The sequence below is a fragment of the Rhamphochromis sp. 'chilingali' genome, assembly GCF_963969265.1.
Source record: "Rhamphochromis sp. 'chilingali' genome assembly, chromosome: 13".
Taxonomy (NCBI): Eukaryota; Metazoa; Chordata; class Actinopteri; order Cichliformes; family Cichlidae; genus Rhamphochromis; species Rhamphochromis sp. 'chilingali'.
Genome location: NC_137940.1, coordinates 25726168 through 25751418, shown reverse-complemented (window position 1 = coordinate 25751418; position 25251 = coordinate 25726168).

Sequence of the window (25251 nt, the reverse complement as noted above, 5' to 3'; positions counted from 1 at the left end):
TCCCTTTTCACTTGGCACGCCAACAGAGGCGCACCCATCTGTGGACAGTTGCAAAAGGGGTGTAGGTGGGTGGGACTGTTGGGGGCTGGAGGATGTCCCTTGAACCTATTAATAGCTCCCTGACAAAGAACCTTGGGAAGATATCACACGCTTTGATGACTTCCTGCACAGAGAAACCTCTAAGTGGTTCTTTGGAGATGGGCTTTCCTTGCAGACACAGAAGAAACACAGTTCAGATGAAGGACATCATACAATCTTCAAAGGGAACAAGTGGAGTGTGTCAGCAGTTCAAGGCAAGTGTGAAAAGATAACTTCATACAATGTATTGTACATACATTTAGATGTGAAAAAACAATTTGCCAAAAGTGCCCGAGTATTTGTATAAACAGGATGCATGTATTCTGTAATCTGTAGTGGAATACTATTTTAAAAGTATTTTAAAAGTAACCTTCCCAACACTGTTTACAAAGTAACACCAAATAGGCAACTGTTTCATAAAACTGCTCTTAAATGATCTTAGGATACATAACCTAACTCAATGTGAGTCAAGGACACCTTCATTAGCATTCACCCCTCTCTTCATCAGCGTAGGACGTGTTGATGAGTTTGACCTGGGGCTGGTGGATGCCAATGATTTTCCTCATTTCTCAAAAAAAGCAGTCTTGAGTCTCTCAAGTAAGGAAAGAAAGTTGCTGTATAGTTCCTCCATTATTAATACTTCTAAAAGGAAAATTCTGTTTTCAGGCTTGTATAGTGATGTGAAGTTTGAAGAATTATGCCTACTTGAAATTCAATGAATTACTTATGACACCATCAATATCCCCACTAGTGTCCAGTTTTTACCAAAAAAAAGATATAAGCCCTTAACTATATGTAAAATATTTAAAAAGAAATCATAATAATTAAACACGGACATGGGATGAGAAATATACATGATTTTGTTGAAAGAAGAAATTAGTATTAGATTAGCAAGTGTTACAAAGTTTTAACTGCTTTTTAATGACCTGATTATAAGTTGAACTCTGACATGACTCCCATAATACTATCATAAATTTCACTGAACCTCCTACCTAAAGATTACAATTCCAAAGTGACAAGAAAACAGAATACTGGCTCCTAACAGCTAGCTAGACTGAACTGCTACAGTGAGCCATTAGTAGTTTAATGCTATTAATATAGTGCAAATGATAGTGTACATATAAAAATATAATTTTAATGATGTTAAAGACATTCAATTCTGTTCAAGAGTTTGGGACTGATTGAAAATTAATTTAAATCAATACTTACAGCTTCTGCTAAATCATCCATTTTATTGTTATTATTATTATGTGGCAGCTCTGGAAGTGGGCTTGTGAACTCAAAGCTCAGGTTGTGGGTTCTGACCATCTGGCCTGTGTGTCTTGCCTGTCAGCTAAGCAGAAACCTGGGGATAACTAGGAGCAATCAGAGGGCACAGAGCCATGGACTGCCACTGAGGCTTACACTATGCATGTGACTTTTAGTTAGACAGGTGTACACGCTAGCAGGCGGCAGCTGGTGATCATGGAAATTGTTCACTCCGTTGGTAGAGATATGATAATTGCCCATATTTTTCCTCTTCTTGTGGGGCCACGGCGAGTCTTAATGTGTTACTGTGCATGATGTCTGTCGCCTTCAAGCCATCAGCATTGTTTTGTGTGAACACAGATGCAGAGGAATAAAAAGACGCATGACAGAACATGTTGACAATGACATGATGAATTCAGATTTCACTGTGAAGCAGTTATGAACTTGAGATTGCCTTAAAAAACGGTTTCGTGTAGACTGTAGCGCTGCAATCAGTCTGATTCAATTATTTAGCAGTGCTTTCTTTTACATTAACTAAGGATCTTTAACAAAACGTGCTTTGCTGTTATATTATTTTTCACTTTGAGATGCTGTCATCTGCCGTTTGCGGTCATTTCGGGACAAGTTATATATAGCACCAATACACTTTCAGAATTCCCTCAGTCGTTCCTAGCTGTAGTATAGAAATTGCATATTTCCATTAAATCAACCTTCTTTTAAGTGAAATAAAATGCAGATTAAAAAAACAGTGGGAGACAAAGTCTAAAATACAAAGGGAGCATTTTGAGGTCAGCTAGCAAAGCTCAACCTGCATTACCTCAAATTTAATAATGAGAAATTATAAACTTCTTAAGCAGAGCTAACAGCACAGTTGTTGCATTGCAAAAAAAAAAGCATTTACTGTCTGCTAGACATAGAGATGGAGGTCTGGTTGTTGTACATGTTGGGCTGTTGTGAATAAATACAATCTGAAATGAATCAGTCATCCCACCCCCCTAAGCCTCTGAAGTAGCCCGAACTTTTTCACAAAGACAGAAAGCTCTAAACAATGCCACTCTGCATGCAAAACACTTGCTCAAATCCCAGTATAGTAAAGTCAAAGCTCATTAGATTTTGTTGGCTTCACCTAAAGGATATTATTGAAACTGAAAATAACAAAATGTTTCGGTTTCAGCAGTTTGAAGCCATGTGGCACAGCAAGTTCATATTCAGTAGAAAAAGTAGAAAAAAAAGGAAGCATTTGGTTGATTTTTCAAATGTTTTATCAATTTAATACAATCTACAAAACCAAATTCTATTTGATCTATTTTCAAGTTAACAGCAGTGTTTGATAACATCATTTTACTGGTGATGAATGAATGTATTCTAATATTTGTGAAATTATTTTCTCACAACACAGCGAATGTTTGAAGATGTTTAATGATCCAAAAAGCCCCATGATGTTTTTCTGTGTTTGAACCACAACAGTGTGTTGTGATTCAGTTTCTCTTCTACACCCGTAAGACATATCTGCTTCATCTAATATTCTGCACATCCATCTGCCCCCCGCCCCCACACACCACCCAAGCCACGTCATTTTCATTACTGCAGCCTGATTTTAAAAATTAAAACCCAAATAATACACTTTAATATAGCATTAGCAGTTACATACTTTTGAAAAAAAGGGGAGAAAAATATTACTTGCTCTTAATGTAATACTCAAAACATAATAGCAGTGCAAAAGAATGAAGGCCTAATGTAGTGCAAAAAGTGTTCAGACACAAAAATGAAACGTAAAGGTTTAAAAAAGCCAAGATGATACATCATCTCCTTTTTCTTCTTCCAGCTGCTCCCTTTACGGGTCGCCACAGCGGATCATCTGTCTCCATCTCACCCGATCCCTAGCATCCTCCTCTGTGCTCGACTGGCTCCAACAAACAGCCTAGAGCTCCTTTCACGCCAACCATCACTTATTCCATGAATCTTCTCCGTGGTCTTCCTCTTTTCCTCCTGCCTGGCAGCTGAATCTGTAGCATCCTTTTCCACCATATATTCACTATCCTTTTTCTACACATGTCCAAATCATCTCAGCCTTGCCTCTCTAACTTTGTCTCCAAACCACTCAACCTGAGCACTCCCTCTGATGTGCTCATTTCTCATCTTGTCCATCCTGGTCACTCCCAATGAAAATCAAAGCATCTTCAGGTCTGTCACTTCCAGGTCCACCTCCTGTCTTTTTTGTCAATGCCACCGTCTCCAAACCTGCTGTACATCACAGCAGCTCTCACTGCAAATCACTCCTGACACTATATGCATCAAAAACAGACAACGAAAAAATATATAAACTTAGAACAGAGCACAGACAGTGAAGACACTACATATAGGTATAGTACACGCTTTTGTGTAATTAGCCTAAGAGTGTCAAGTACCTTTGATACAAGTATTTTTATATTTGCTTTCAACTGAATGCCAGTTTCACTACTTCCGCTGACAGTGTGTGACTGGCCTTGTCCTTTCAGACATAAATGCACAGTATTAAGGTAAGAGAGAGAAACGTAGTTCTGACACGCAAAAGTACAAACTGTTTTTTGAGTTGTGAAATTTTTTTGACAAGAACTGCTCATTTCAGGGTTTTGATAACCAATTATTAAAAATGAAAGAAAAATTACACACAGTGCACTTTTTAATCGTTGCTTTTTTTGAATGATGGAATATGATAAACTTTTATGTTAGGTCAGGTGTAACGCAATCAAGTAACATGTCCATGAACACTTTCCCCAGAGTTTTGTTTTGAACTTACCTGTGACTCATGGATCAGTAATCACTCAAGACCTCCCAGAATATTTTTTTTCCATGAATATATCAAAAGAAAGAACAGAAAGAACACTGTTGCATGGCGTGAAAATACCGATTGCTGGAATATTTCAGCACTGGCTTGGACAGTGTGTTACAGGACAAAAAGATAGAAGGTAGAATCTAAGTGCACTTATCTACTTCAAAATCTGAACTTGCTGTTTGTAAGTAGATTCAAAGACAAAGACACAGCAGTATCAGATTTTGTAACATAATTCTGCTTGAATGATTGCAGGTTTCTCATAATGCAGCTATCTGTGCCTTTGTAATGGAGCTTATGCAGGGGATATCTTACTATCGTAGACCTATAAGTCATTCCTACATGCTGAACTATCATGGTAATAAAGCAATTAAAATGTAAAATAGTGGGATTTAATCATAGATGTGTGGGGCAGTGTAGACTGCAGCGTCAGAAGTAATGTCTCTAGATTAAGGACGCGGCAGGCCTCAGGTCACAAGTCAAAATCAGACTCACTTTACTTCACATCTGTGCATCTCTCGTCACTCACTCCCTGTCTCTCTTTTCTTTTTTCCGCCATGTGCTGAAATGCAATGAATTGATGAAGATCTCCAAGCCCAGAGGCTTCGGTTGTGCCCATATATTATTCTTTCTTACTTCTGGTCAATATGTAGTTAATCCAGCATGAAATTATATTTTGTTCAAGATGAAAAAAAAATAGAGAGCTTGTCATCATTTTTGAATGTTTGTGCCATCAAAATGTTAGGCTTTATAGATAAATACTTGCTCACAGCAGGGCTGGGTTTACTTTATTTCATAGCTGTCACAGGGCATTATGCACCCTTCCATCACCAAAGTGGATATGGGGCACCGCAGCCTCCAAAACTCGGATCTTTTTTAAACGACTATGTAACTTTGTTTTAACTTTATCTTCTGGAATCTATTAAATTAATATTGTAATATTAATATAATATTGTAAAAATACTGCATTATATTTACATTATATTTCATTCAAATGAGAAAAAAATTAAGCATGACAAGTGAGATTGACTCAATATTTTTTAAGTTTCATGTGACATTGATGACTATTACTCATTTTACCAATTATGCTTTGGCAAAACTGGTAGTTCTGAATATCATGCACAGCGAGAACAGCGGAGTCAAATAATTCAGCCAAGTCTGCTTTTTGGGACATTTTAACCCGGGATTTACAGTCACCCATCCAATCAAATAGCCTTGAGCCCTGCACGCCATTCTTCTTCATTATCATTCTGTCCACCACAACAAACACACAATCCAAAACCGGCCAGGGAGAAGAGAATAAGTGCGGATTTTCAGTACTTATTTTAAACCCTTTGCCTTTTTAAAAATAAACAACCAAAATTTGCAGGTTCACTCCAAACTCTTACAGCTATCTAGCTGGTGACACAACCCAACGGTGCAGAGGCAAGTGATGAATGGCTCGAATCTGCTGAACCCTACTTTTGCTGTCTCTCATCAGATAAAGCTCATACACACCAGAGGGACTGTAGGTTTTCTCCATTTTATTTTTGTCAGGGGTGTTTTGAAATGGATAATAATAAACAATCTCACCTGAACACGCTTACCCGTAATGTTTAACATGTAATTCTTAGACGAGCTCAGCTGGTTTAGCCTAATCCTCTGAGCTGTAATCCTAACTGTATTTCAACATATCACACATTTTATTTTCTGCACAGTGGAGGATTTTTACGGTATAGTAACAAAAAAATCACTGCAAATTGCTATATATTTAATAGAAGAAATTTATTCTATTATCTGCTGATGCTGACAGAAAAAGCTTATAGTCAGTAACCCCACACATAGCCCTTTTCAGACATGGCGTACACAACATTGCTGCCTTCATCAGTCTGTTGAAGTGATGGCAATTTAACATTCATAGGTCATTTTAACATACATTTTTCCCATTACAATGTTAGAGAAAGTCCTGCCATCATGGATGAGATTGGAAATGTTACCTTGGATTTAGAAAGGTAAAGAGGTGACATTTCTTCAGATGCAGCTGCTATATATAATCATGACAGCTCACTCCTACGCACATTCCACTTCATTAGGTAGACTTGATCCCCTTTGGCCTTCTGAAAAGCCTTAATTTTCTATGACATCAACAAAATCCTGGAAATATTCCTCCATATTGACTTGATAGCGTCACAAAGTTGCTGCAGATTTGTTGGCTGCACATCCATGATGTGAATCTCCCATTCCACTACATCACAAAGATGCTCTATTGGATTGAGATCTGGTTACTGTGGAGGCCATTTGAGTATAGTAAACTCACTGTAATGTTCAAGAAACCAGTATGAGATAATCTGAGCTTTGGCCATAAAGAGATGGACATCGTCAGCAACAGTAGGTGTACTCGCAGATTTCTTTTCTGATGTATTAATCATATATTTTAATTATATCACATTAGTAATAGTAACATCACTTTCTCACTTTAGCATAGCAGCATCACTCCTGTAACCAGTTGTATGCATGCATGTAGAATGTTATCACAAGTGGGCCCCAAGTTTTATTGCACTTCACAGTGGACCCATTGTAGACTTAAAGATCTCCAGACACCCTGCTCAAGGGAGGTGACCGGTGGTCGTAACTTTTCTTAGAGTGGGATGGGGTCAAGGATGAGATGGATTGAAGCTATAGGGATATGTAATTTGCTGTGGAATGTTCTTTGTTTGAGAGACTCTCTGTGGATGTATATAAGATGTGAGGGCGGCGGCCACATTTCAGAGATGATCCTAGTGTTTGGCTGAGATGTTTCTCTCCATATTGCAATATGTTATTAAACCACTTCAAAATGCTCACTGGGTGTATTGCAGGTTATTGTTAAAATTTCCACAACATAGCCTATGACTGAAGAATGCTAAACTGGTATTGAAGGGACCCACATTTCTTGATGCATGCTCAATCATCCAGGTAAGTTGATTCTATGCATCTGGACGTAGCCTTTTCAGTGGGAGAAATGTTTTATCACTCATCCAAGTGATTTCTTCAGTATTAGATGACTGTAGATTTCCCCAACCATGCAAACAGTACCTTCCACCATGACTAAAACTAGCATCACTGATGAATAATAGGCTGTGAATAAAAAGCCTGTGTTTGGTGCGCCCATGCTCAGTTTCCTTAGCTGAAATTAGTAGCACCTGGTGTGGTCTTCTGCTTGAAGCTTCAAAGGATTGTGCATTCAGAGATGCTCTTTTACATACATTGGTTTTAATGGGTGGTTGTTTGAGTTACTGTTGCCCTCCGATCAGCTCAAAGATGTCTGGCCATTATACTCTGACATCAGCAAGTCAGGTTTTTTTTTTGTCTTCTGGACCATTCTCCGTAAGCCATAGAGATGGTTATGTGGGAAAAATCCCAACCAGCCAGCCTATCTGGCACTAAAAACCACGTTTAAATTAACTTAAATCACTTTTCTTTCTCAGTCTTGCTTATAAGCAGTTGAACAGGTATACCTATGAACCGACGGAGTGTTTTACACTAAATGGACCAGAAAAGTATTAAAGTGTAGTTTAAAAAGTGTGGATCTATGTAACAACTCACCTGTCTGAAGTGAACATCATAGATTGAGCCTGTCTCAATGTTGGTGACATTTTATTTAAAGCAGGTTAATTAACAAAGTGACTGTTGACGTCCCCGCTTGTGTAAATGTGTACACCGTTTTGACTTTGGAGATGCTCTTCAGTAAATCCTCCTGTTGTATATTGCTGTAGGAATGAAATAAATTGAGACACAAGGTTTCAACGACATGCTGCTTCTGTTAATGTTTTACCACAACAAAGATTATTTTTCTAGCGTTTCTGCATTCTCCACAGCTTCCATCTTTTTAATGAGTTGAGCAGCATATGATGATCCATGCAAGGCAAACACCAGGCGTCATTGTCTTGTGAACACTTATTCTGCGACTGCATGTTGTCCAAATGTATGCTGTTTAGAAAGTTTTTAAAATGATATGTAAATCTCACCATTTAGCATTTGAACTAGTTTGACTTTTATGGAAAACTGACCAGGGTGCTCATTCAGACATGAAACAGGCATTCAGAAGCTGTCAGATTAATGGAAAGGACTGAATGTGTGGAAGGGGCATATTTTGCATCCACTTTTTAAAATGAAAAGCATCAAGGTTTGAAAAGATTAAATAGTATATAATATATACTTCATTTTTTAGTGTCCAATTTCCTATTACGATAAAAGACCAATGGGAAAACAAATGCAGTTACATCAATAAGTAATTACAGGGGTGCTTTGCCTACATTGTGGGGTCCCTATAGAAAATATTTCACTAAAGGGGTTGAAAAAAGGGATATTATGGTGAATATATTTTACATTTACCATAATACAACATTTGCTGTAACCATCCATTGCTCATTCAATCATTAATAAGGAACCTGAATAAATTTGGCAACAAAAAAAATGTTCTAGAGATTTAGCATGAAGTGTCTAAAGTCTCATCAAACCAATGCAAACTTTATACATGCTTGTAGCACTGATCAAACAATACCTCATCCAGCATTCCGCAGTTACTTCACCTATAGCTACAGTTGTTCGCAGTCTACATAATTGTGATTTAAATGTCAAAAAAAAAAAAGTCATTCTCCGCTACAACATTCAATAAAATAGCAGACGCTGCTGCTTTTCAACTTGCCATTCAGCAGTTGAGGAACAGCATTGAACTAGGGCTGGGTATCGTCACTGATTTCTAGAATCGATTCAATTCCGATTCACAAGGTCCCGAATCGATTCGATCCACGATTCGATTTAATTCGATTCGATTTAAATCTGGGAAATTTTGACAGTCAGAAATATTACAATTCGGATCAGTACATTTACATATTTTTGTATCAATAAAAAGGAAGCTGACACACGCAAGACTTTATCAAAGGTGTGAGCATCACAGCAGATGCCTTTGTGTCAAAGTAGCTGAAGATAAAACACAGAAAAACATGAAGGTGATTTTCCAGGCCTGGGATATTCTGCAGTACATCAAAAACGAAAGAAAACAATTAATCAACATATGAACATTACCTCTGACGTTACAGTGGTTTTATTAGAGACACGTCTAAGCGTTTTGCATAGTTTTTAAAAGTTTAAATTTGTTCAGTATTGAACGGCAGAAATGAGGTTTTCTTTTCAGAAGAATGTAAAAGGGAAAAAAAAACAGCGGCCGACAGCGCTGTAAACAACGGTAGACTTGTGGGTAACAAGCAAGGGAATAGAGGGAGGGAGAGAGAGAGAGAGAGCTGTGCATTGTGGTGGAAGCAAAACAGTAAGAGTAAGAGTGAATTCATGACGATGTTTACGTGAAGCATAGTTTGGATCTTCTTTTGCTGCTGGTTCGGTCAATATTGTTTGGAGAGACATCAAACTAACAGCTTTAGAATCAGCGCATAAAGGGCGTAAACACACAGCGCGGACCCGCCGACAGATCAGAATCAGCGAGCTGTCGGCTTTCATCCCCGACCGTGAGAAAGGCGACAGCTAACTGATTCTGATCCGCAGGTCCGCGCTGTGTGTTTAAGTCTTGGTGCAGAAGCCGTGTTCCTGCTCTCATTTACTGTCTTAGCTGTTTGGTGGTTGTTGAAATTTTGTGACGTTTCACCTGAGATTCTGGCATTTCGGGCAAAATAAATTGATATATTTAATGAATCGATTTTATGTTATCCAAGCCAGAATCGATTTTAATTGATAAATCGATTATAAAAACCCATCCCTACATTGAACTGAACCAGCAATCAGAGTTTAATGGGTCGGCCGACCCTCATAGCTTCAACTCAGAACTTTAGAGACAAGATTTTACTGCCAATCACACAGTAATGGAACAGCTGGCTCATTTTGAAATGAAATAGCCAATTCAGTAGTTCAAAAACAGAATTAAGTGAGGCTCTGGGAATATTTTGCATAATGTGACCTGCTCAGCGGCACTGGAAAGTCAATATATAGAGAATAAACTCTGGAATCAGGAAGGGTGTACAATATTTCATTGGACCACTGCACTAACGAAAGCTACTTTGGTATTGGGACAATGTTTTGATGCACTAATGGATCTAGTGCATCTAGGGTTTTCAGCATACTAATTTTTGAACAGTATGCTTCCATTTTCAAACATCACATCTATAGGCACAAATACTAATTTTTCTTTGCAGTCCTTCTCACTTACATATCATCTTTGCCTTTTTAAATTCATTGTCTTCTTTTTTGTGGATGTCATTGTGTCTGTGTTGCTTATGCCAAGACCAAGATCTCCATGACCTTGCAGCACATGCCCTATAATATACCATGCCTTAGTTCCAATTGTGCTTGCTGAGCCGCTTCTTATGGATTCATTTCCCACTTTATCCAGAAACTAGCTCCTGCTCTTAGTTCCCTTATGCAATACAGAGACAATTTTTCTTTTTTTCATAAAAGCTACATGGCTGTCTCTTGAAGTTGAAGCTCAAAGTCAACCTGATAAATCCAATGACAACGCCTTAGCTCTCATTAATCTGACTTGGAAATGCAAAGTAGATAAAAAAGTGCATGCCAACATACATGTCAGAAAATATTAGCAATCTTTTTTGTCAAAGCAAATTAGTTCATCTAGCATCCCACTGCATCAAGGGAAGCTATCTCTCATTGTCTTTGATTTTAGAACTGAGCTTCGGAGATATGAATCAATAACAGACCAACAGGCAGGAATTTAACACCATGTTCTTGAACTCATATCAGGAAGACGTGTCATAATGAAACTGAAGTTCATTTCAAAGAAATTACATTTGTCATTATCATCTAAAATGAAATCTTGATAAGGTGCTGGTCTTCCCAGAGAGTATCCAATCTTGGTTTTAACTGTTTGCCACATTTATAGGAATTCATATTAATAGTAAATGCATGCTGAATGTATGTCCAGAGACTGGGGGTGGGGCGTGATTGTAAGGAATTAGGATAATCAAGGCTGGAAGCTTACATTACAATATCTCCAATAGTGAAGTGCTCCCTCTTTTGCCTGTAAAGTAATGGAAACAACAATCCAGAGGTCTGATCTCTCCTAAAGAGCCAAAGCTATACAATATACAGGGAGTGCAGAATTATTAGGCAAGTTGTATTTTTGAGGAATAATGTTATTATTGAACAACAACCATGTTCTCAATGAACCCAAAAAACTCATTAATATCAAAGCTGAATGTTTTTGGAAGTAGTTTTTAGTTTGTTTTTAGTTTTAGCTATTTTAGGGGGATATCTGTGTGTGCAGGTGACTATTACTGTGCAGAATTATTAGGCAACTTAACAAAAAACAAATATATACCCATTTCAATTATTTATTTTTACCAGTGAAACCAATATAGCATCTCCACATTCACAAATATACATTTCTGACATTCAAAAACAAAACAAAATCAAATCAGCAACCAATATAGCCACCTTTCTTTGCAAGGACACTCAAAAGCCTGCCATCCATGGATTCTGTCAGTGTTTTGATCTGTTCACCATCAACATTGCGTGCAGCAGCAACCACAGCCTCCCAGACACTGTTCAGAGAGGTGTACTGTTTTCCCTCCTTGTAAATCTCACATTTGATGATTGACCACAGGTTCTCAATGGGGTTCAGATCAGATGAACAAGGTGGCCATGTCATTAGTTTTTCTTCTTTTATACCCTTTCTTGCCAGCCACGCTGTGGAGTACTTGGACGCGTGTGATGGAGCATTGTCCTGCATGAAAATCATGTTTTTCTTGAAGGACGCAGACTTCTTCCTGTACCACTGCTTGAAGAAGGTGTCTTCCAGAAACTGGCAGTAGGACTGGGAGTTGAGCTTGACTCCATCCTCAACCCGAAAAGGCCCCACAAGCTCATCTTTGATGATACCAGCCCAAACCAGTACTCCACCTCCACCTTGCTGGCGTCTGAGTCGGACTGGAGCTCTCTGCCCTTTACCAATCCAGCCACGGGCCCATCCATCTGGCCCATCAAGACTCACTCTCATTTCATCAGTCCATAAAACCTTAGGAAAATCAGTCTTGAGATATTTCTTGGCCCAGTCTTGACGTTTCAGCTTGTGTGTCTTGTTCAGTGGTGGTCGTCTTTCAGCCTTTCTTACCTTGGCCATGTCTCTGAGTATTGCACACCTTGTGCTTTTGGGCACTCCAGTGATGTTGCAGCTCTGAAATATGGCCAAACTGGTGGCAAGTGGCACCTTGGCAGCTGCACGCTTGACTTTTCTCAGTTCATGGGCAGTTATTTTGCGCCTTGGTTTTTCCACACGCTTCTTGCGACCCTGTTGACTATTTTGAATGAAACGCTTGATTGTTCGATGATCACGCTTCAGAAACTTTGCAATTTTGAGACTGCTGCATCCCTCTGCAAGATATCTCACTATTTTGACTTTTCTGAGCCTGTCAAGTCCTTCTTTTGACCCATTTTGCCAAAGGAAAGGACGTTTCCTAATAATTATGCACACCTGATATAGGGTGTTGATGTCATTAGACCACACCCCTTCTCATTACAGAGATCACCTAATATGCTTAATTGGTAGTAGGCTTTCGAGCCTATACAGCTTGGAGTAAGACAACATGCATGAAGAGGATGATGTGGACAAAATACTCATTTGCCTAATAATTCTGCACTCCCTGTACATTATGTAGGCAAAAGCACTGGGCCACACCTTTTAATCTTTGAAATGCACTCTGCCTTTACAAGCATTTGTGAAGGAATGGTTCAGTCTAAACAGCTGATTGACTAACAGGGTGTCATCACTGCAACAAATCAGGCCGTGAAATTTCTTTCCTCCTATATTCCACAGTCAATGATACGTGTTATTCTTGCAAAGTGGAAGCACTTAGGAACCACAGCAACTTGTGGGTAAAGTCAATAAATACTCAGTAACTCTGTTATTACATCAACACAAAAACTGTACACCAGGAGCTTCATGGTTTCCATTAGCCAAGCAGTGCCTGCAGTTGCAATGTGCAGGTGGCGCTCTGCTTTTGTCCATATAAGGTATTTCCAAGAGCACATTACCTCAGTTACCAATAATGATATTTTTTATGAAATATGGACTCCATATACAGCCACTACAAAAGATAACAATTGGTACAGTATGCAGTATACAGGCCACATGTTTCATGTTGAATTTCATCAATTGAGGTTATTAACAATTGTTTAAAAATGTCTTTTGACTTTTAAAAGAATGAATCACACACACACACACACACACACACACACACACACACACACACACACACACACACACACACACACACACACACACACACACACACACACACATTTGAGGATGTCTTTCTAATTTAAAACATGCTTTAGAAGAACAACTAAAGTTTTCTGTGATGTGAACATATCAGAAAACAGGAGGTGGAAGTAAAGAATGCTATATAGCATCTATGAGTTCAATCACAGCCTTTCAAAAGATGCTGATCTCTCGTTTTGTGCAAAGAACAAGTTGTAATTACCTTATGAGTCAGTTACTGAAGACCGCCTCAGCTGTCATTGGGTGTTTGAAAGCAATGCACCTGGTAAACTAGAGCTGCCTAAAACTGAAGCAATTCAGAACATTGTCACTGAAATGGAAAAAAAATGCACGGAAATTAGTTCTTGATGATAACTGGAATCATTCTTCAAGGCCAGGCTCGGCATTTAAACTAAAGCAATGGTGCTGATTTGGTTGGTCAGGTTATTTGCAGGTCTGCCTTGATTTCCATTCTGAAAAGGATTAGATGAGCTAAAATCAATAAATAAATAAACTAAAACAAATACACTTTGAAGAGAAATCCAGTTCAATCATCCAAGTCTACCATGTTTATTGGATATATTTGTACTACATTTGTTTATATTGTCTTGATGGGACTCCTCAATCTGCTCCAGACAGTGATGAAATGGATTAAAACTTGGATTCTTCAAAACACAGATGATTCAGATCATGAAAATGGGAAATGGATGTAAGCTCAATCAAACAAGAAGGTAAAAATATATCCCTGAGGGCAGAGTGGTGCGGGCGTGGGCAGCGACATGAACTGTTCAGCAACTTGGCCACCCAGACTCTATATCAATGATCTCTAATGAATTTCGAAATCTAAATCACATCTCACAGTCTGAACGTTCTTAAGGCTACGTGCTATCGTGATGTGCCACATCTTTCAAGAAGAGCCTGTCAGTCACCAAACCCTAATTTCTTCAAATAAACCCTTCAAGCCATTGTCCAGGGAAGAAACTTTCATCTCGTGTCTTCATGTTTTTGATTGTTGTATTGCACTTCTTTCACCACATACCCATTTCCACAAACACCTATTCATTCAGCAAGATTGCAGTTCGCTGATTCGCACAAGATACATCGCAATTTCTCATGCCATGCCTCAACGTGTTACAGCTACAAAACCTGCCCAAACAATTCTGCAACTTCACGAGGAGTGCCTCAATCTACAGCACCACTGTATGCATGCCTGCACTAGTATGCTGTAAAAAACCACAAAGCCAAACAATGTACATACACAATAGATATATATAGCTATATAGCACACATCACAGCAATGCTAAGTTATATAAGAATACTGATACCACTGGGCGGCACACAAGGGCTTGCAGCTGAATACTACCCCACTGCCAGTGCTCCACACCCCCAATGGCTTAATACTCATTCTTACAGGAACACTGCAGCTCTTAGTGCCCAAGAAGCCAGGCCAGGGTGGGGGTGCACTGCAGTATACAGTAGAAGGCTCACTTTAACAATAGTGACTCGGATTAGTGACTCGGATTTCCCTATATTATCTTTGAGCAAGGACAATGTTGTTTCAGGTCTTTTTTTTTTCTTTTTGACATTTGGCAGCATTTTAAAATGTAGCCAAGAACATAATAGTTTTTTAATGCTGTATTCAAATCACATGACGATTCAAATCACTTTTTAAAAAAATTATATCTTACCTTTTTTTATTTTAAAAGTTGTACTATTAAAGTACAGTATATCCTTAAAATATGAATATAACTAAAACAAGATAAATGCTGTTGAATGCTTTGGTAATTATCTGTCTGTGTGGTTGCGTAATTGTTTATTTCTATACAGATATCTGAGTTTATGCACCTTTGTCTGCCCGTCTGCCTCTGCTATCAAAATAAAATCTCCTTCTAGACACAAAATTGCCCATGCAGTTTTCTGCAGGAAAAAGTCTTCCAGCTTGGAGGTTAATCTGGGATTTGGGCGGCTGTATGAATCAGCATTAAGCCCCTGACATTGACATAATAGTGAGGTTCCGTTCTCAGATACAGTTTAACAGAGTAATGGAGATCTCATTGCTGATGTCCATGGAGCCTGTCTGGATGAGGCCAGATTGCTGCAGTACTAAGTCTGCTGTCCTCATCAGTTCTGCTATCAGGCAAGGATGCTGGAGAGGACCTCCATTCAATTCACTGGCCGCAGACCGAGTCCTCTTTCTCCCAGTCTTTTGCAATCATCTCACCAATGGGTTAAGAAAAGTCTTTATTTTCCTTAAAATTAGAGATGCATTTAAATATAAAAAAGCAATGTAATTTTTTCGAGAATGTTTTATGAAGAATGAAAAATTACAGTAAAATTATATAAGCAGTACATAGGGGGGAACCATACATCTTCTAACTATATCCTAATATGTACAAGTTACATTTTACTTAATTTAAAATTCCTATATCTTGCATGTATCATTACACTGAAGTGTGAGCAAAATATGAGTTTGTTTAATGTAAATTACACCATAATATGCAGCCATATGAATTAAGTGGACATAATGATGAAATAATGTTCCTGGAATTTTGCGCTCAAACTCGGAATTAATGCCGAGGTGGTTCAGTAGGATAGGATTGTGTGGAAAGAGCAGCAATTTTAATTTCCAAAATCAATTCAGTTAGTACACAGTAGAGAGATCATGAACTTGTGAACAATTATCCAGTTGATGACAAGAACAGACCAATCATGGCATTGTAATGGTGATTCATTTTCCTTCTCTTTCAAAGGCTTCAAAATAAAAGCTATAATCACTCTCAAGCAATTACAGCCTAATATCTCATTTTCCTGCAAGGATTACTAAATTTACCATGGAGGTTAAACTGGACATTTACCTCCTTTATTATTTTTCTTGTCACGGATATTGAATTATCTGTGAAGGGAAGGTGAATAATTTTTAAATATGTGAAATAGCTCATTAAAAAGCTTTGATTAAACTCTACAAACACAGATTATTACATAAAATGAAACAATTCAGAAAGAGAAGACTGGGGTTCCTCTCCTAAAAATGCGACTTAAAGGAAAAATCAGCCTAATGTGATCATTGTGGATGACCTTTGAACCATGACAAGAGGAGTTACTACTGGACAACTGAGAAAAGGTTTTCTTCAGTAATTCCAGTAATCAAAAATCTGATAAGCAATATCGACTTGTTCAATTAATATATATTTTAGAAGCTTTTTTTGGGGGTGGGGGGGTGGGGGGGTAGTATAAGAACAAGTAAATAAACTTGCATTCAGGTAATATTTACATGATGTAGACCACTTGCTGACCACCAGTTATATACTGAGCTGTGTAAATATTTAGTACAGACGTTAATCTGGGTTTGGGATTATCAGCTGGATAATACTAGATTGGGACCCCCTCACAACAAGCTATGCTAGCTTTCCTCTTGGTTGCAAATTGAGCATTTATATAATGCAAACCTGCTAACACTTACACTATTGAAATGCATTAATTGTTCAAGGAGTTTTATGTTATATACAATTAATAATTGGTTACAATTATTAATTGGTTACAATTAATAATAATTGTAACCAATTATTATCAAACCAATTATTATTGCTAATTATTAAATAAAATGGACTGAAAGATAGCTACAACATGACATGTTTCTATAATGTAGGAGTTAGCACATGTGCTTAACAAGCTAACAAGTTAAATTTTTAGCTTGTTCTGATGCTAGAATCTTTTTTGTGTACAAGAATCTTTGTTTTTTAAATGCTAGAATTTTAATTGTTAACTGCACACATCTGTCGTAATTACACGAACAGGGACATTCAAGCTACCAAAACGAAATCTTATTAAAGTCACCAAAAGCATTTAAATATTGAAATCATATTGCCTTAACATTTTTTTTTTTTTTTACAAAAATGATGTTCCAACAATCATGGGTCAGACTTTATCTTGATGTTGCTACTGGGACTTAATTTCTGATATTTTTAAACTCCCTGTTTAAACCATGACTATCAGTTATAATCACAGATCCTTGTAAGAAAAGACAGCTGAGTTAAGCCATGTGATAAGGTCATTCTTGGACCAATCAATCCCTGTCTTCATTGCTTAAACTGTGCAACAACTAGATAAGATAATATCTGTAAAATTTCTTTGTATCCAGTTCTCAATATTTCAGTAAGTTACACCTCAGTCTCTGTTGTTTGGAGTATCATTTTAAATTTTGAAACAAAGAAAAAATGTGATGCAATGATTACCGACAACTGACCATAAGGTCAATATATAATTACACCAAAGTTAAAAAATGTCTTGGAAGTCAGAATGACAAAGAATGTAGTGGCTGTGTTCACCTGGCGTGCTGCACATTCTATAGGAGAGTTTTTAAGTGTGACTAATGCCTATGAGACTTAACCTCCTCCCAGCTCTGCACAGTGTATGTAGTGTGTAATTGCATGAATATTTCAAAAGCTACTAAGTCTATTTAGATGTATCAGCAAGATGGTAAGTATTTAGACACCCAATTGAATAATTCATTTCAACATGCAATTTTTGTGCCGTTCTTCTAAATGTCTGTTTCTCGTTAAGCTTGAATTTTGGAAAACACTTATGAGAGATCAATAGTTTTAATTGCGGTTTTTTAGTATTACTAATTCACTGCTCAGAATTTCCATTCAAAAGGGAACAAACCTTTATGTCTCTCTATTTAAAATGTGAAGCAGGACTCAAAAACAAGAATATGTTTATATATACTCATGTATATGATACATAGAATGCACCACTCAGATATCACTTCTCTCAAAGGTCAGTACAATAGAAGACCAGTCTATTAGACTTGTTTTTAAATTGCCTATTTTCTACCTGGAAAATGAGAAACACAGGTATTTCATATTTCCATACACAAATGTACAACAATGACATGAAATGTGAGCTCTCAATAACACCTGTGCAGTTTCAGTATTTTTCCATACAGCATAATCTGAGATTAAATTTTCAAAAAGGTCAGCTGGAATAACACAGCCCACAGAAAACTTGATGCACATGGGTCTTTCAATAATGTCTGAATGCATATAGTTTTATCCAAATATATCCCTATTCAGCAGTGTCTTTGATGAATAACCCCACTGCTGACAGAAACTTTATTCATATAAAATTTGCCATTTTTTGGGCTTGAATTCAGAGTTATTTGATTCAGTGCCTCCGTTTTTTAACTGCACAACTTTGACCCACATTGCACCCACTGCCGGCTCGCTTCCATAAAAGCAAGACAAGACTGAGGAACTGTTTCAGCATTATCAACGATTACTCTGGGCTGTTTGATGCACTTACATATAAGGTTGCAGCAGTCACTTATTCATGATAAAGCTCATACATAATGCATGCCCCTTTTTCTTTGATGCAATGGATGACTGTCTAATCCTGCAGTTACTCCAAGTAAGCGTGACTATGATGTTAATCTTTTGAATCTTTTTAAAAAAATATAACATTATGAATATATTACGTAGGTTTTACAGTACAACTATGTCGTATGGCCCTAAATATATTGTTGTTTACTATTTCTTCGAGAAAATATTTTGTCGTTTACTTTGCTTTAGGTCCAGCGGTATATGTCAGTTTACCCATATGGATAAGCCTCATTTTTATTTTGCCTGTCAGCTGGCATGCTTGGATGAATGAAAAGAAAAGCCTCTGGGAACTCAGAATACAAATGAGACTGAAAATGCTTCGACACATGCCGTGTCAGAAATGATAAGTTTTAATATTTTTCCCTTCCAGTTTACTGGTGTCCTCCCAGACGTCACGTTACTGACTGGCCACTTCATATTTCCAGATTTTGAACCAGAGCAAAGTCACGGCTCTACCAAGAGCAGATGACCACAGGTGACAGTCTTTTGATAGAGAGGGTCATGGTCTCGCCGTGCTTCTCCTCCGCTTGGTAATTTGCATTTTTCAGGAGCATGCTGTTTTGTTTTTGTTTTTCTTTACTTGTTTTTTCTGTTTTAAGTGAATGACGGCTTGCACTGAGGCCGCTGGCCCTGCCTTACTTGTTTTCAAAGCATTTCCTAGCATTAAATGAACTCAACACTGAAACAAATACGGAAATATTACAGGACTTGTAGTCATAAAATAAAATGTAAACAGAAAGAGTAGTCTAAGTAATTTGAGAATGACACAGTTTAGCAAAATTTTGCTTCTGACCACCACTACAGTGGATTTAAAATGAAGCAATCAACATATTGATTGAGTTTTTAATTTCCGGTATTAACCATTTAGGAATTACAGCCGTGGATTATTGTTCTTCTATTTTTACAGGCAAATAACTAGTCAAACTGATGATTGTAAATACAAGGATTATTTTTAATGCTTCTATGGAAATCCTTTGCAGCCTCACTGACTGACGTCTGTTGCTCATAAACATCCCCCAAAACACTTTCTGTCCAAAAATAATTTTCCCAGGCTTTACTAGGTCAAATATCCATATAGCGGCTGTTAATGGAGGCAAATGTGAAACTTGTAAAAATAAGTTTTGTTACTCATCTTGTTTTGGGCAGTCTATTGCAATGTGTTTACGGCACATGTTCATATTTCTGTGATGATGAAAAGAATTCTTTATCAGTAGTATTTTATCTTCGTAAATACAGAAATCATCCATTTGTACTATCAAGCCCTGTTCTATCTGTTTTGCAAGTGTTTATCTTGACCTGAAGCTTTAAGTCCATTTAGCGCCATAGACCTCAGAATTGATCTGGTTGTTTCTATCTTCTTCTTTTTTCTATCAACAGTAACATCATCACCATGATGTGGCTCAATCATGTGATCATGCATCATGAGCCCACCAAAAATTATCTTGCTTTATCCAGATTTAGGCAGACCTCTCTGTTCTGTTTTTGAATATGACCAGCAGCTTGCATCTTGAACTGAACCTTGTACTTAAACTCTCACATTCGTTGATTGCTCCATTTGATGATTCCTTTGAATGATATTCACCTTTGCAGACAAACAAAAAGGCTTTCAGTGTTACTTTCCCTCTTCCTGAAAATGGACTAAACTGTTGGTCTGGTAACTCTCAAAGTTTCTGCAAACTCTACGATAGAATCTTTTTTTAATAAAGTTGAGATTTTTCATGAACATCAGTAAATGCAAATTAAACACTTGAAAGTAACTCCTAATCTAGTATCACCTTTATTTGTATTGAAGTAACAGATAAACAGATCAAAATGGGCTATTAACTTGCTTATCAGGTGAGTGTCCAATTATTTTTGAGCCCGTGGAAATGGAGAAATCGTGTAAAAAAAAAAAATCAATACAACAAGTAAAGCTAAAACACACTGATCTCAAATTCACTGTTGTGTTGTGTACGGGCAAAATCAGAAAAAAAGTCATCATCAAAATACCTCTGAGCACGACTGTAGTTTTTAATACCTAGTGTAGCAGATAGGTACACATTTAACAACTGGAAACCTATGAATTAACCTCAAGTTTTCCCAAGTAACTTTCTTAAATGGTCAACAACAAAATGAAAACCATACAATACCTGATGGCCCCGTGGTCAATTAAGGCTTAAGGGAAAGCAGATGAGATCAATGCTGTTTTTTCTAGAGGCTATAATAGAGAATTAAAAACATATTCTGAAATGTCCAGTGGCTACCACCATACACAAAGAGAAAAAAGTTTAGGGCTTGCATGGGAGTCTGCGTGGAAATAAAAGGGAGCAATAATAAGCTCACCAGTCCTGATAATTGCAGACGATTTAGCTATGAGTAGATTTGAGGGTGAATAGAGCTGGTGTTATCTACATGGGACCAGCCTGTGATAGTAACGCAGAGTCCCAGGGTCTTGGGAGACTAATAACACAGTAGGATTACTGAGCGCTCATTCTGCTTGCACCAAGGACATTTGCCAATAACAACTTTATCTTCCTCCTCCATGTGCCTTGGGTTCTGGCATTTGTAACTGCTCGAAATTAGGAATTGCTTTGTTTTAACTCCAAGCTGGGTATTGCTGACTGTGGCTGTAATAATAATAATGATGATAAAAAAAAGATTCTTAAAAAATCTTTTTGATAAAACCTTGCACAGTTTCATCATGTCTCTGTTGTTTTGTCACATCCTTATCAGTTGATTAATCGGTGGAGCCTCAGATGAAGACAGCCATTCCAGGTTTCTAAAGATTTTCTGTACAATTTGCATTGACTTTTCAAAACCATTTTAACCACTGTCATTTTGTTATTCTGACGTCTTTAAAAGTGTCCTATGGAAACCTACATTATGTGCTAATAACTTGAATCTGTTTTGCTGCAGGAACAGTCAACAGAGGCTACATAAAAGTTAGAAGCTGTAATGATAATAATGGAACTGCTTTTCCACCATATATTTTTGGTTTTGGGGCTGTTGGTCTGTTAGGAAAAAAAACTATTTTTGGCAAACATAAATTTCGTCTACGTGTGGACGGCATTTTGATTTTGAAGATTCTCAGAAACTCAGTTTCTCTATTTACATGTAAATGACCAAAATTGTGTCCTGCAGCATCAAAGTTGTGCAGTTTTTTTGTTATTGTATGTAGGCTTTTAATTGGCCAACATTTTTATATTGTTAGGGTATAGCTCCACCTGTTGCACCAGAATGCCCTTGATAGTGCTTGAGATCTTGATTTTTTAAAAATGTATTTAGTTTTTAATGTTTACACGTGGAGAAAGATTTACTTACATGAGAAAAATAATAAATATAATAAAAATATAATAAAAATATGTTGTGTAGATATGGCCAAAGAACCTGCTATTTTAGAATCTGGAATTATATTTTATTTGTTAGCAAGAAGACTCTTGACCTCAGGCTTCAGTGACAAGTATACACTGTCTCCTCATCCTCAACTGTGGTTTTCTTCCACAGTCCAAAGAATGTTAGCTTAATTGGTGAATCTAAACTAGCAATGGACGTGAGGTAGATAAGGTACAAATCACTTTATGAATGTACATATAATTGTGGCTTATATTCGAAACTATTCAGAGTAGTCAGCAAGACTACAAAAGCTCAATATACAGGTTCATTATTGACACATTTTAAGAAAATAATGGAAAATTCATACAGCCATGAGTCCATCAAAGACATTCAGCACACTCAAGAACATTATATCTTTCCACTGTGCAATCTAAGTAATACTTTAGTCTCCTCTACAGTTCAGGGCTTCAGCCTAAATGTGCACAGTGACTTAAGATTAAGGTAAAAAAAAAAACTGATCAAACTTTTATGTCCATGACAATAACAATTTTATTGTTTCACAGCACGTTTTCCCCCCAATCTGTGCTAGTCATTAGGCACCATATTGCACACTGGTGCCATCAAACTAGTGTCATTCTCTCTCCCTTTCATACCTGAGGTAAAAATGCAGATGTTCCCCTGTTATTCTGTGCCATTGTGCCACACAGCATGTTGAGAAAAAAATGTTTCGCCCTTCCCTGAAATGAGCCAGATGCTCTTGACACTGCTGCACCGTAGGGAACACCTGACATTAACACAGTGTTCTTCAGGGCTGTGTTTAATATGTATAGGAGCCCTTTTCTCTTTCAGCAGGCAAACCCCCTCATTGGTGTGCTTCACCATCTCAATAGCTTAAGAAGATGAATTCAAACATTACCTAACCCCCATCCAATAGCTAACATACACATGCCTAAGGAGATGGAACAATGGATGGACAGAAGTGTTTTGAAATGCTGTCAGCTGTGTTTTAAATTGTTTAAACATACTTATTTCTCACGTGTCAATTGTTGGGGGTGAAGTTCAAACTGTATGCTCAGCCGTGTTCCTCCCAGGCTAAGCTAATTGCTGCCTAGGGCTCATCTTGTCTAGCTAAGAGATATCAAAAGGGATCTCAGTGGACAGGTTTCTTCTCCAATTATTGTTTCCATAGAAACCATAGAAAATGCAGTTGCTTTTGCAACCTTTTTTTTTTTTTACTGGAAACTCTCCATCTAAGCATCTGAGAGCAAAGTCTGAATGTTTTCTTTTAATTTAGAATCTAACCTGTCAAACTCTTATCAAAGATTATGGCATCAGCTCATATAAGACCCACAGAGACAGTGGAGACTTACTGGTAGGTTGTTTTTGGTGGCTTTACAGAAGCAGCCAGAATCTGCTCTAATCTGATCTTGAATTGCTTGATTATTTTAGGTGGAACAACAAAAGCAGAGTAGTAATTCCTAGATTTGTCTTTTGGGGATTATATTAGAGATTATGTTCAACTTTTCACAGTTCTGTTTAACAAGTCCATGTGGTATACAACACCATAACAGATTCTCAGACTATCGTTTATGATGGAATTAGGTATTTTCTGTTCTGCAGTTTGCCCTCTAGTGGTTTTTTGTGTATTTTACTCCGCAAAATCTCGCCAGTGGCAGTTTCACCTTTGTTAACCTATTGCCATCCATGCCTTCACAAATTGATAAATAGCATCATCTGTAAATAAAGTTGTTGGTTGTTATCATTGAAACAACTTGTGTGCATTATTATTTGTTGTGAAAGCGTGATATAGTTTGTAGTTTGAATCTAATTTGAATGGGTGTATAACCTACGCTAGTTCGGTTAAGTTAGCTTATATGCCATGTGGTTTCTTTGACATTTTGATCATAAGCTTGATTTCATTTGATGGTTTATTTGGGGACTCACTAAGCAGGTAAATATTGTGCTCATATTTTTGAATGTGTGACTTACTGCTGTTTTTGTTATATTGTACATTGACGCAACATTTTTATTGGTTTTATTTCTGGTTTTGTCAGCAGTTTCACACTTTATCCTTATTAAATCATCCAACTCAACACATCGGCCTGTTCTTTGGATTTTGATTAGGAGAGTGTTTAGCTGTCTGTATTGCTGAGTCTACGTTCATGAGGACAACACTTAGTGAGGACAGAACAACGATACACCCATAATGGTGTTTGGCTAATATATTGGTACATCCCTTATATAAACCATGTCAAGGTTAAGAACCTAAGCGTATGCTACTGACTAAAATGTGACGTTCACACAGCAATGTATAAGCCGCTCTTTCTCTTACTCTGAACAGGGAGAATTTAAGCTTTTTGTTATACTTGATAAGACATTGGTGGGCTTAGATTTCATATTAATGGCATATATTATACTGCAGACCACTTCCAGCAGCACTACATCAAAGGGTAGAATATAACAATTGAGAGTAGGCATTTATAGACCATATATAAAAGGAAAGTTTGTGCCTGCGTCAAATTAAACCTGTCACTTCACCGACAGTCTGCTCTATTTTATCACCCACAAGAGTATCCTTGCAAACTTCTCAAACAATAGCAATTAAGATACATGCAGCATGAGGGTTTAAGGTAGCCAAAGATATATATTTAGCAAAGGAAACAGGGCTGGGTGTTATATAGAGATGAGCTCCTGTTAAGATGTGTTACTTTACCATGCAAGGGTTGCATGAAAGACACACAACATGAGATGAAGAAGCAAGGAGAGCGAGTCCTGACTGACTCGCCCAGTCTTACAGCTGACAGGGGGCTGAAAACTGTAGCTTGGTTACTGCAGTGTGTGCGTGTTTCCACTGGGGATAGGTCTTAGCAGCATGCCACAGGACATTATTTCCTGCATCACTGAGCTGCCTTCCCAGTTCTTGATTTTTCTTCTGCAGAGCTGAGTTTTCATAGGATATCTTGGTTGTCGCTCAGTTTCTTATAACCTCAGTGTATCTTATCCCTGCATTAACCTGTTGTCAAATTAAAACACTTCTACAACTTCAGAAACGTATAATGGTAATTTGCGCTGTACTTATGAGGCAACAGATCTGCAATGGAGCCCGAGGTCTCTGCTTGCTATTGTTGCGAGCAGGCGTCTTACAAATCCTTTCTTAAATCTTTGAATTCCATTATAAGTCT